The following is an 11756-nucleotide window of genomic DNA, read 5'->3' as shown; positions in this document are numbered from 1 at the left end:
TCCATGCCATAATCCCTTCTTTTCCATTCTCCTGTCAGGGTTTTGGGCATGGGGGGCGGGGCGGCTGGCTTCTCCCCTCGAGCGCCTCCCGAAGGGTGTCCTCGTGCTGTGTGGTGAGACCGAAGGTTTGACAAAGAGGAGGTGCAGCTGCCTGCACAGCTCCCTCCCGACGAGGGCGTCGCGGCTCCGGCTCTTCGGGCTTTCCTAGCAGAGTCAAGAACGTGTTTGGAAATTATCCCAAAGCCGGCCTCCTGGCTTTCAGGAAAAGGAAAAGGCTCGGGTCGGCCTATTTTCTGAACCTGCCAGCAGGCCTCTCTCAACTATGGAGCTGTTGAAGCTCTCTCAGTTTACTTTACCCAGAAAGGTTTGCTGTTTGTTTATTTGTCTGTAACCCCCTTTCCTTGAGAGGCTTAGAGAGGTCACCTGGTTTTGTTTATCTGTACTCCCAAAACTCAACACGTTGCTGCCAGTCTAAATTTAGATACTAACCGGCCAGAATGCATTCTCTAGGGTGTCAGATAGGGCAGGAAACACATAGCTTCACTGGAATTTGAAAAGGGAAGTAGTAGGATGATGTCAACAACGATTAGCTTGACCCTACAAGGCTGACTCCTGTGGTGATTAAAGGTCCAGACCATAGAAGGAAGTGATAGGGTGGTAAATGGAGAAGTCCCATTCAGCGAACCGAGACATCACTACCTGCCATCTCTGCGGTTTAGTCTTTCTTCCCTCTGGCCTCTTGTCTCTTGTTCGCTAAGTCAGATTTCCGTGGAAAGACATTGACGGCCTGTGGGCATTTCAGAGGAACTGATCCGTTCTGAGAATCTGTTTTATGAGCTCTAGAAGCTATATTAACAAAGTCGTTTAAACTGTTAAGATAAATATGTACAATTAGTGTGCATTGATAAGTCCTTTTTAGCCTTACATTTAACTTAAGAGTTAGGGATGTCTAAAAATTCCCATGAAGGTTCAGTTACCATGATAGTCGTTTGTAGTCTTGCTAGTTTCTAATGAAATGCTAGCATACTGGGAAAGTCTGTGTACACCATCTGCTAGCCAAATCCAAAATACTGTGCTTCAATCTGGTGACTCTCAAAAGATGCAAAGCTAATAGATATTTAATATTTTAGGTATCTTATCAGGAATTTTGTAGTATTCTCCCATTCCCTTACCCCCAGACCTTACCGTTTTTTCTTTCCACCTGGCTGGTAAAATTGTGCAGCACAGTGCTTTTACCAGTAACATATTCACCAGCAGGCTTCATCTTGGTCAAGCCAGCCTCAAATTTCACAAAATTGTAATGACTTCCTTCAGTACATCTGCAGTCCATCTGTGGTTTGGTGCCCAGTTTACTGCCCCATGGCCATCCAGCAGTGGTTCTTGAGACACGTTGTCAGCTCTCAATATTCATCTATGGGTTCTACTGTATATGTCACTGGTTGGCCTGAGCCTTTGCACTCATATCCCCAGTCAAGCACTAGCATATTCTAGTTGTCAATAGCTAAATATTTCATCTTTAGGGAAAATGTAGAAGTTATTTCTAAGCACAGAGCAGGAAACATTTTCATATGTTTCTGTAAATTGCAATCTAGGAAATATAATCTTTCACTGTTACTTTTATCAAAAAGATTATTGCATTGGGACCAGCAGTTAGCGTAATGGCTATGTCGCTGGACTCCCACGTAGTCGACCACGGTTTGAGTCCCAGTGTCTTAAACTCAGCTGGGCACGTGTGTGTGTGCCCAAGATTCCAAGAGGAGAATGGAAGAGAAGGAATTGTGGTGTGGCCATCCTCCCTGGGGGGTGATTTCTCGCTTTCTGTTTCTCTGTTTCTCTGTCTCTGTCTGGCGAGTGCACGCGCCCAATAGCAAAAAAACCTCTCCAAAAAAAAAAGATTATTGCAAACGACCTTTATGCAACTAATCTTGGATATGCTTACCTTATTAATAAACTAGCTTCTGTTAGAATTATCACTATCCAGGGAACCAGCAGTTAGTGTAATGGCGCTGGTAAAATTGTGCAGCACAGTGCTTTTACCAGTAACATATTCACCAGCAGGCTTCATCTTGGTCAAGCCAGCCTCAAATTTCACAAAATTGTAATGACTTCCTTCAGTACATCTGCAGTCCATCTGTGGTTTGGTGCCCAGTTTACTGCCCCATGGCCATCCAGCAGTGGTTCTTGAGACACGTTGTCAGCTCTCAATATTCATCTATGGGTTCTACTGTATATGTCACTGGTTGGCCTGAGCCTTTGCACTCATATCCCCAGTCAAGCACTAGCATATTCTAGTTGTCAATAGCTAAATATTTCATCTTTAGGGAAAATGTAGAAGTTATTTCTAAGCACAGAGCAGGAAACATTTTCATATGTTTCTGTAAATTGCAATCTAGGAAATATAATCTTTCACTGTTACTTTTATCAAAAAGATTATTGCATTGGGACCAGCAGTTAGCGTAATGGCTATGTCGCTGGACTCCCACGTAGTCGACCACGGTTTGAGTCCCAGTGTCTTAAACTCAGCTGGGCACGTGTGTGTGTGCCCAAGATTCCAAGAGGAGAATGGAAGAGAAGGAATTGTGGTGTGGCCATCCTCCCTGGGGGGTGATTTCTCGCTTTCTGTCTCTATGTCTCTCTCTGTCTGGCGAGCGCACGTGCCCTATAGCGAAAATCTCTCAAAAAAAAAAAGATTATTGCAAACGACCTTTATGCAACTAATCTTGGATATGCTTACCTTATTAATAAACTAGCTTCTGTTAGAATTATCACTATCCAGGGAACCAGCAGTTAGTGTAATGGCTATGTCAACGGCAAGTGTAATGGCTATGTCACTGGACTCCCACCTGGTGGCTTAAAACTCACGCAGGGTGCGTGTGCATACGGGCCCAAGATCCTGAGAGGAGAATGGAGGAGAAGGGATTGCGGCGTGACCATACCCCCTGTGGGGTAATTTCTCGCTTTCTGTCTGATTGTCTGTCTGGCGAAAACCTCTCCCCCAAAAAAGAATTACTATCCAGGCCAGCAGGTGGAGTGGTGGTTAAAAGTGCTGGATTCCTACCTAGCTGAACAGGGTTTGAGTCCTGGACCTGGTGGCTTACTTTCTTGCTTTCCCTCTCTCTCTCTCGCTCTGTCTCGTCAAATTAAAAATAATAATAATAACAAATGGAGTTAAATAAGTAATTATTAAAAAAAAAAGTATCACTATCCTTTGAGCCCACAGGTAATGTGGTGGTTAAGGGCACTGGGTTCCCACATAGCTTTCCATGGTTTGAGTCCCAGTCCATTGCAGCTTACTTTCTCACTCTCTCTCTTAATCCCTCTCTGGTCAAATTTAAATAAATAAAGTTATATAAAATAAATCTTAAAAAAAAGTATCACTGTCCTTTTTTTCTCCCCAAGTATAGACCTTAGAAGTTTCTAAATATATAATACAATGATCATTGTAGAAGTTTATGCATAGTTGCATAGTTGTGGACTGAAAGATTATAGAGAAATGTAGAGGAAGATGGGAAGTTGTTCTAAGAATAGGAATTACTGACCTGTCTTACCTTACATGCTTAAATTTCTCTGTGTTCCAGTTTCCTTGGTCTGTTCAAGGACTATTTCTATCTAACGTCCCACAGATGCCTCAGATTCACAGTGGCCAAAATGAACTTCTCTTGTCCTTATCCATCATCCCACATTCTTAATCCATGCTGATCCTCTTCTTTGTTCCCCGTTTCTCTCAGTGGTTTCACCACCTACCCAGAAGCCCAAGTCAGAAATCTTTGGGTCCTGAGTTCACTTTCTCTTTCATTTCTCTCATATAGCCTAGATCTCTCAAACCCATCCTCTCTTTAACACTGTTTAATGCCTTAGTTCCAACCTTTCTGATTTCTTTCATTCTTAGACTATTCTGGTAATTTTTTAACTGACTTCTTTTTCATGTCTCAAACCTCAAATTCATTTCTTCCTGAACCTAAAATGTAATTATTTTTTCTTTATATTAAAATCTTCTAGTAGCTTCTCATCACCCTATAAGATCAAATTCAGGACTTTCAGCTTGGCATAGAAGGCTTTTCTCAAACCCGCACCTAACTACTACTTGTTGAGCCTCATCTCTTCCCATTCCCCTACACACACTATCACACCACTTGTTATACCATGTACCACATGTGTCACACCCCAAATGGCAGTCATTTATTTTTCCTTTTGTTCCTCATGCAGTGTCTCATATATCCTTCTGTTATCTCTGTGTGTGTGTGTGTGTGTGTGTGTGTGTGTGTGTGGTAGAGGGATCACCATAGGGTGCATGCACTCACCAAAGAGAGAAGAGAGGGAAAGTGAGAAATCACTCCCCCTGGAGGAAGGCCATACCTCAGTGCCTTCTGCATTCTCTTTTGGGGATTTTGGGTACACACCAGCATGGGGTTTGTGCCATTTTAAGCTGCTAGGTATGGCACTCGAACTGTGGTTGGCCACATGGGAGTCCAGCACCCTAACTACCATGCCACCTGCAGGCCCACTCTGTTATCTAATTATCGTGATTGATTTATTGCACTAACATACAGGGCAGACATGACCTTATACCAGTATTGTGGCTGGTATATAGTAGAAAACTAGCCAAATCAATGGATGAAAACACTTGGGAATCACCGAGTTTGAGACACCATCACTCCATACCTGTCTTTTGATAAAATCTTGTTTTTAACACATATAACATGCCCATCTCATAACTGTCTGGAACAACAACCTAACTCAATACTTTATTCATTAATTTTTAAAATACGTACTGAACTCAGGGCCAGCAAGTAGCATGGTGATTAAGTAACTGGACTCCCACATGACTGACTGTGGCTTGAGTCCTGAACCTGGTGGCTTGCTTTGTCACTTTCTTTTTCTCTGGTGAGCACATGTGCCCTATAGCAATTTTTAAAAAATGATAATAAAATTAAATATATTTTTTTAAAAATGTACTGAGCTCTAGGTGCCACTCTAGGTGCTAATTATGTTCTAACAGTAAAACTATCAATTCTCAATTTTGATCATCTACTTAAACAATTATTTTAATTATAACTGAACAGACAAAAACTAGAAGAAAATGGTATTTCCTAGTCTATCCTAAATGAAGAGTAGGGTATGTTATATAGAAGGGCATGGGAGCAAGAGGTAGGAACAACAGTCTTTCTTTCATTTTTGAAAGATTTTTGCTATAGGGCATGTGCACTCGCCAGAGAGACAAAAGAAAGACAGAAAGCAAGAAAGATAGATAAAAAGCAAGAAATCACCTCCTGGGGAGATGGCTATACCACAATCCTTTCTTTTCCATTCTCCTCTCAGGATTTTGGGCACATGTGCACACATGCATGGCATTAGTTTTAAACCACTGAATCTTGGACTGGAACCATAGTCGGCCACATGGGAGTCCAGCACTTTATCCACTACACCACCTGCTGGCCCTGGAACAACAGTTTTTCTAATGTCTTCTCTATTGTAGGAACACTATATTACTTTTTTCATTTAATTCTCCTTATAACAACTCCAAAAAATATTGTCAGTTAGGGTCAGCAAGTGGCATGGTGGTTAAGGCACTGGACTCCCATGTGGCTGATCACTGTTAATTCCTGGACCCAGTGGTTTGAAACCAACACTGAGCACATATGCATGTGAGCGCAAAACCCTGAGAAGAGAGTGAAGAAGGGATTATGATATGGCCATTCTGATTTCTCACTTGGTGATTTCTCATTTTCTTTCTCTCTGGCTAGTGCCTGTACCCTATGGCAAAAACCTACGAAAAAAAATTGTGTCAAACAAGTATGTGTTAGAAATTAAGAAACTTCCCAGAATTCTACATATGTAAGTGGCAGAAGCAAGATTTAAAAACTTATTTTTTCCATTACCTTACCTAGATTCCTAAGCCAATACTTGAAGCAACTGCCATTTTAATTAAATACATTCAATAGGCTGGCTCTGTAGCTTACTGGCTAAGGTAGCCCAGTCCCACATGGCCAACTGCACAGTTCAACTCTCAGACCTGATGGCTTGAAAAAACATGCCAGTCGTGTGTGTGTGCCCCAGATCACAAAAAAGGAGGAAGAGATGGAGGAAAAGGGATTGTGCCATGACCATTCCCTGTTTGAGTGTGTTTAGGGGGTTGCTTTTTCCTCTCCCTTTCTCCCTCTCTTCTGGTGAGCACACATGCCCTCTAGGAAAAAAAATTATTCAACACATCATTTTTGCCTACATACTATGTGCTAGGCTCTCCTACTTGCTAAGATTTTAAAAATGTGTAAGACATATGAAGTTTCTGTCTTTAAAGTTCTTAAAAATCTTTAGATGACAATAGAGGATACTATACCTGAGGGAGTTTGATGTCTATAACCCAAAAGTAAGAAAGTGAATCAGAAAAAGAATGTAGAAGAGAAGGTTAACCAGTATTTTTATTCTTTATTTACTTAACTCATATCCAAAGAGAATCCACCAGTTCCCTATTGTCTCTGTTTTAGACATTAGAGTTATCTAAATTATAATCTTTGACATTCTATTAACTAAGCCAGTATGAACACCTTGCAATCCCTTCCTCCCTGACCTTTCTGTGTTTACATGTCCTGATGCTACCAAATCAGTTAAAGGTCATAACCTTACAAAAAGGTAAGTGTTTTCTTTTTAGTCAGTTCACTGGCTAGAACCTCCAAGCAAGTATTCTACTCCCAACAGTGGGAAACTAATTCAGGCTCTCACCATCTACACTTGGAATAATACTATAACTTAACATTCTTTTTTTTTTTTTTAAGAGATTCTTTTTTTTTCCTAAAGGGTATATGTGCTCACCAGAGAGATAGAAACAAGAAATTACACCTCCCCTTTCCACCCTTGCCCTAGTCAGGGATGGCCATGCTGCAATCCCTTCCCCTCTAGTCTCCTCTCAGAATTTTGGGTTCGTGCACACACACTCACCCAGCATGAGTTTTAAGCCACCAAGTTTGGGACTCAAACTGCAGTCGACTACATTGGAGTCCAGTGACATAACCATTACGTTGTCTGTTGGTCCCAACATATAACATTATTGATTACTTATCCTGTGTTAGGCACATTAGAGGCAGTATCTCTGTTATGCTTTCATGACCTTAAGAGTGGTGTGGATAGATTTAGGTTCAGTAAATTGTTTTCTTTTTTTAGATTATTTTCCTTTTTATTTATTTATTTATTTATTTTTTTTGCCATAGGGCGCGTGTGCTCATCAGACAGACAGAGAGAGACAGAGGGACAGAAAGCGAGAAATCACCCCCCAGGGGTGATGGCCATGCCGCAATCCCTTCTCCTCCATTCTTCTCTGGGGATCTTGGGCACGCACACACATACGCCTGGCGTGAATTTTAAGCCACCGGGTCCAGGAAGTGAACCGCGGTCGACTACGTGGGAGTCCACCGACACAGCCATTACACTAACTGCTGGTCCCAATAAATTGTTTTCTTTTTAACGAATTGCTTTATTTATTTATTTATTTTGTTTATTTATTTTAATTTTACAAGAGAGGGACAGAGAGGGAGAGAGAGAGAGGGAAAGTGAGAAAGCAAGCTGCCAGGTCTGGGACTCGAACTGTGGTTGGCCACATGGGAGTCCAGTCCTTAAACACCACACCACCTACTGGCCCCCCTTTTTTTTCTCCTATGATTTTTTTTTTTTTAATTTGCAATAAGGAGCGTGTGTTTGCTGAAGAGAAAAAGAGAGAAAGAGAAGGAAAGAGGGAGGAAATAGCTATGTGGTAACAGAAGCACAAATAGGAGTGATGTGAACACAAGCCAAGGATTGTTAGCCACATGTAGGAGATATTGATAAAAGAGGAAAGAATGGACTCCCTGTGGAGCCTCTTGAAGTAACAGCATCTTCAAACTCTTGAGATTGATTTTATACTTTTAACTTAAAAGAAGTTAACTTCTAGAGCTTTGAAAAATCAATAAACTGGGCTTAATTAAAATAAACTGGGACCTGCGGATGGCAAAATGCTTATGTCATTGAACTCCCACATGGCCTACTGCAGTTCGAATCTCAGACTTGGCAGCTTGAAACACATGTGCATGCTTGCCCCAAATCCCAGGAGGAGAATGGAGGAGAAGGAACTGTGGCATGGCCATCCCCCTCAGGGGGTGGTTTCTCACTTTCTATCTCTGTCTCTCTCTGTCTCTCTGACAATCGCACACACCCTATAGCAAAAATCTCTCTTTAAAAAAAAAATAGTAATAAATAATTTAAAAAACCTTCTGGGGTCAGCAGATGGCATAGTGGTTAAGGCACTGGAGTCCCATTTGGTCAACTGTGGTTTAAGTCCTGGACCCAGCAGCCTGAAACTCATATCGGATGTGTTTGTGTGCACGCCCAAAATCCTGAGAAGAGAATGGAGGAGAAGGGATTGTGCTATGGCCATCCCTCCGAGGGGTGGGGTGATTTCTTGTTTCCTGTCTCTCTGTCTCTCTGGTGAGTGCATACACCCTGATAGCAAAAATCTCAAAAGAAAAAAAACTTACGGGCCAGCAGGTGGTGTGAAGGTTAAGGTGGCTATATCCCACATGGCCAACTGTGCTGTTCGAGTTCTGGATCCAGTGTCCTGAAAAATCACCCCAGGGGGGAACCAGCAGTTAGTGTAATGGCTATGTCACTGGACTCCCACGTAGTCGACCGCGGTTCGCGTCCCAGACCGAGTGGCTTAGAACTCATGCCAGGCGCGTGTGCGTGCGTGCCCAAGATCCCGAGAGGAGAATGGAGGAGAAGGGATTGCAGCGTGACCATCCCCCCTGGGGGGTGATTTCTCTCTTTCTGTCTCTCTGTCTCTCTCTGTCTGTCTGGCGAGCGCACGCGCCCTATAGCGACAAAAAACTCTCAAAAAAAAAAAAAATCACCCCAGGGAATATGTTCATCCATGTCCAAAATCTGGAAAGGAAAATGGGAGAATGGAGAAGAGGGGATTTCAATGTGGTCATCCTCCTTGAGGGGTAATTTCTCATGGAAATGAGAAAAAGTGGGAAGATGGTGATTTTTGTTTCAACACTAAGTATTTCACCTCATTCTCTTCTTTTTGCTTGCTTTATTTTGGAGGTGAAGTTAGATGTTATTCTATTTTTAATCTTCTGTAGATAAGGTGTTTTTTTCTTTTTCTTAGATTATTTTCTTTAGTTTTAATTTTCTGAAGTTTGAATATGATGTACCTAGGTGTAATTTTTGGAGATATTTCTCCTGCTTGGTATTCTCTTAGCTTCTTTGATACGTGGTTTAGTGTCTGGCATTAATTCAAATAAATTATCAGTCATTTTTGCTTCAAATATTGTTTCAATTCCTTTCTTTCTCCTCCTGCTTATATTCTCATTATGTGTAAGTTACACTTCTGTAGTTGTCTTACAGTTTTCAGCTGTTCCATTCTGCTGCTTTCTTTTTTTCCTTTTTGCCTTTTATTTTGTAATATATAAACAAATTATTTATTTAGATTTTTGCCATAGGGTGTGCACATGCACTCAACAGAGAGAGGGAAAGTAGAAAATTCCCTGGGAGAATGGCCTCACTGCAGTCCCTTCTCCATTATCCTCTTGAGATTTGGGGCATGCACACACTGGCACATGGCATGATTTTGAAGCTACTGCTTCTTTTTTTTTTGGAGAGGTTTTCTCTATAGGGCGCGTGCACTCGCCAGACAGAGGGAGAGAGACAGAGAGACAGAAAGAGAGAAATCACCCCCCAGGGGGGATGGTCACGCCGCAATCCCTTCTCCTCCATTCTCCTCTCGGGATCTTGGGCACGCACGCACACGCGCCCGGCATGAGTTTTAAGCCACCGGGTCTGGGACACAAACCGCGCGCGGTCCACTACGTGGGAGTCCAGTGACATAACCATTACGCTAACTGCTGGTTCCCTCAGGCTACTGCTTCTGAAACTCAAAATACAGTTGGCCATGTGAGAATCCAGCATTTTAACCACCATGCCACTTGATGGCCCTTTGCCTTTCATTTTTAAAGTATGTGTGTCATATCCTCAAATTTAGAGGTTCTTTCCTGACTAGTCCATCAAAGGTATTCTTCATTTCTGTTAAAGTGTTTTTGATCTCTGGCATTTCTGATTCTTTTCCTAGAATTTTCATCATTTCTCTTTCTACAATCTCCATCTGTTCTTGAATGTTGTTTACTTTTTACATTAGAGCCCTCAGCAAATTAATCACTTTTATTTTAATTTCCAGTCTGATAATTCCAAATTCTCTGCCATATCTGATTGCTTCTAAAGTTTGTTCATTTTCTTCAAACTGTGTTCTTTGTGTATTTTGTATGCATCATATACTACTATCTTGTTGAAATTTGGACATGGTAAAGTAGGTGGAAGGAATTTCAGTAAATAGATCTTTTTTTTTTTTTTTTGAGAGATTTTCACTGTAGGGCGCGTGCGCTCGCCAGACAGACAGAGAGAGACATAGAGACAGAAAGCGAGAAATCACCCCCCAGGGGGGATGATCACGCCGCAATCCCTTCTCCTCCATTCTCCTCTCGGGATCTTGGGCACGCACGCACACGCGCCCGGCGTGAGTTTTAAGCCACCGGGTCCGGGACACGAACCGCGGTCGACTACGTGGGAGTCCAGCGACATAGCCATTACGCTAACTGCTGGTTCCCAGTGAATAGATCTTTAGTGATAGGGTATCAGAAGGCAGTACCCCAAAGTGAAGTAGCTTTCAAAGCAAAGTTTCTCTTGGACCTTCTCCTACCCTTCTGTCTCTGCCCCTCATCCTCCCTTGAGATAAGCCATAGAAACTGGAATCCTTATTCCCCAAGTTGAGCCATAAAAATCAAAACGCCTGTCCCCAAACCAGTCCAGAATACTTAAAAATATTACTCTGACTTTCCTTTGCCTTTTGGCATGAGAGGTGGCCATAAAGAAATTGTATGAACCACTTTATCTGATATTAGATAAGACCCTTGTTTGGGAGGTGCTGCCCGCCCATCCCCAGGAGAAATGAACAGTGTACAGAAAGGTCAAAGTGAATTTATATGGAGAAACCTTGCTAGGTCTCTCTACTTGTTTATTTTTGTTTGTTTGTTTATTTATTTTTGGAGAAGTTTTCGCTATAGGGCGTGTGCGCTCGCCAGACAGACAGAGAGTGACATAGAGACAGAAAGCGAGAAATCACCCCCCAGGGAAGATGGTCACGCCACAATCCCTTCTCCTCCATTCTCCTCTCGGGATCTTGGGCACGCACGCACACGTGCCCGGCGTGAATTTTAAGCCACCGGGTCTGGGGCACGAACCGCGGTCAACTACGTGGGAGTCCAGTGACATAGCCATTACGCTAACTGCTGGTTCCCTGTACTTGTTTATTTTCATTTTCATTAACTCAAACCCTTTTGTATGATCGCATTTCTACATGGATGTTTTTGCTTCATTGAACCTAAGCATAAAATCATATACTTCCCATATATCTTTGGGTCTCCAATTTGAAAGCTTTCATGTTCATATGTATACATTAAATAAATTTGCAAGCCTTTTATCCCTTTTTTTTTTTTAATTGTAATTTGCTACAGAGTACATGCAGCTAGCCAGAAAGAGATTGTCACTGATTTTCAGCAAACTTCAGAGGACAAATTCCTACATTCCTACAGAGGTAAGATTTGTAAAGATGTGAAGTGTTCTATAATTCTGTGTTGATTAGATCTTAGTCGTTTGATGTCCCTAAACTGTGAACTTGTCACAGTGCTTTACATCCTCACCCGGTTATTTGTGACATGATGACTAGAGGTGGCTGG

The sequence above is a fragment of the Tupaia chinensis genome, unplaced genomic scaffold, assembly GCF_000334495.1.
Source record: "Tupaia chinensis unplaced genomic scaffold, TupChi_1.0 Scaffold000139_1, whole genome shotgun sequence".
In the NCBI taxonomy this organism is placed as follows: Eukaryota; Metazoa; Chordata; class Mammalia; order Scandentia; family Tupaiidae; genus Tupaia; species Tupaia belangeri.
The sequence above is the reverse complement of the archived record's forward strand: the minus strand, read 5'-3'. Positions refer to the sequence as shown.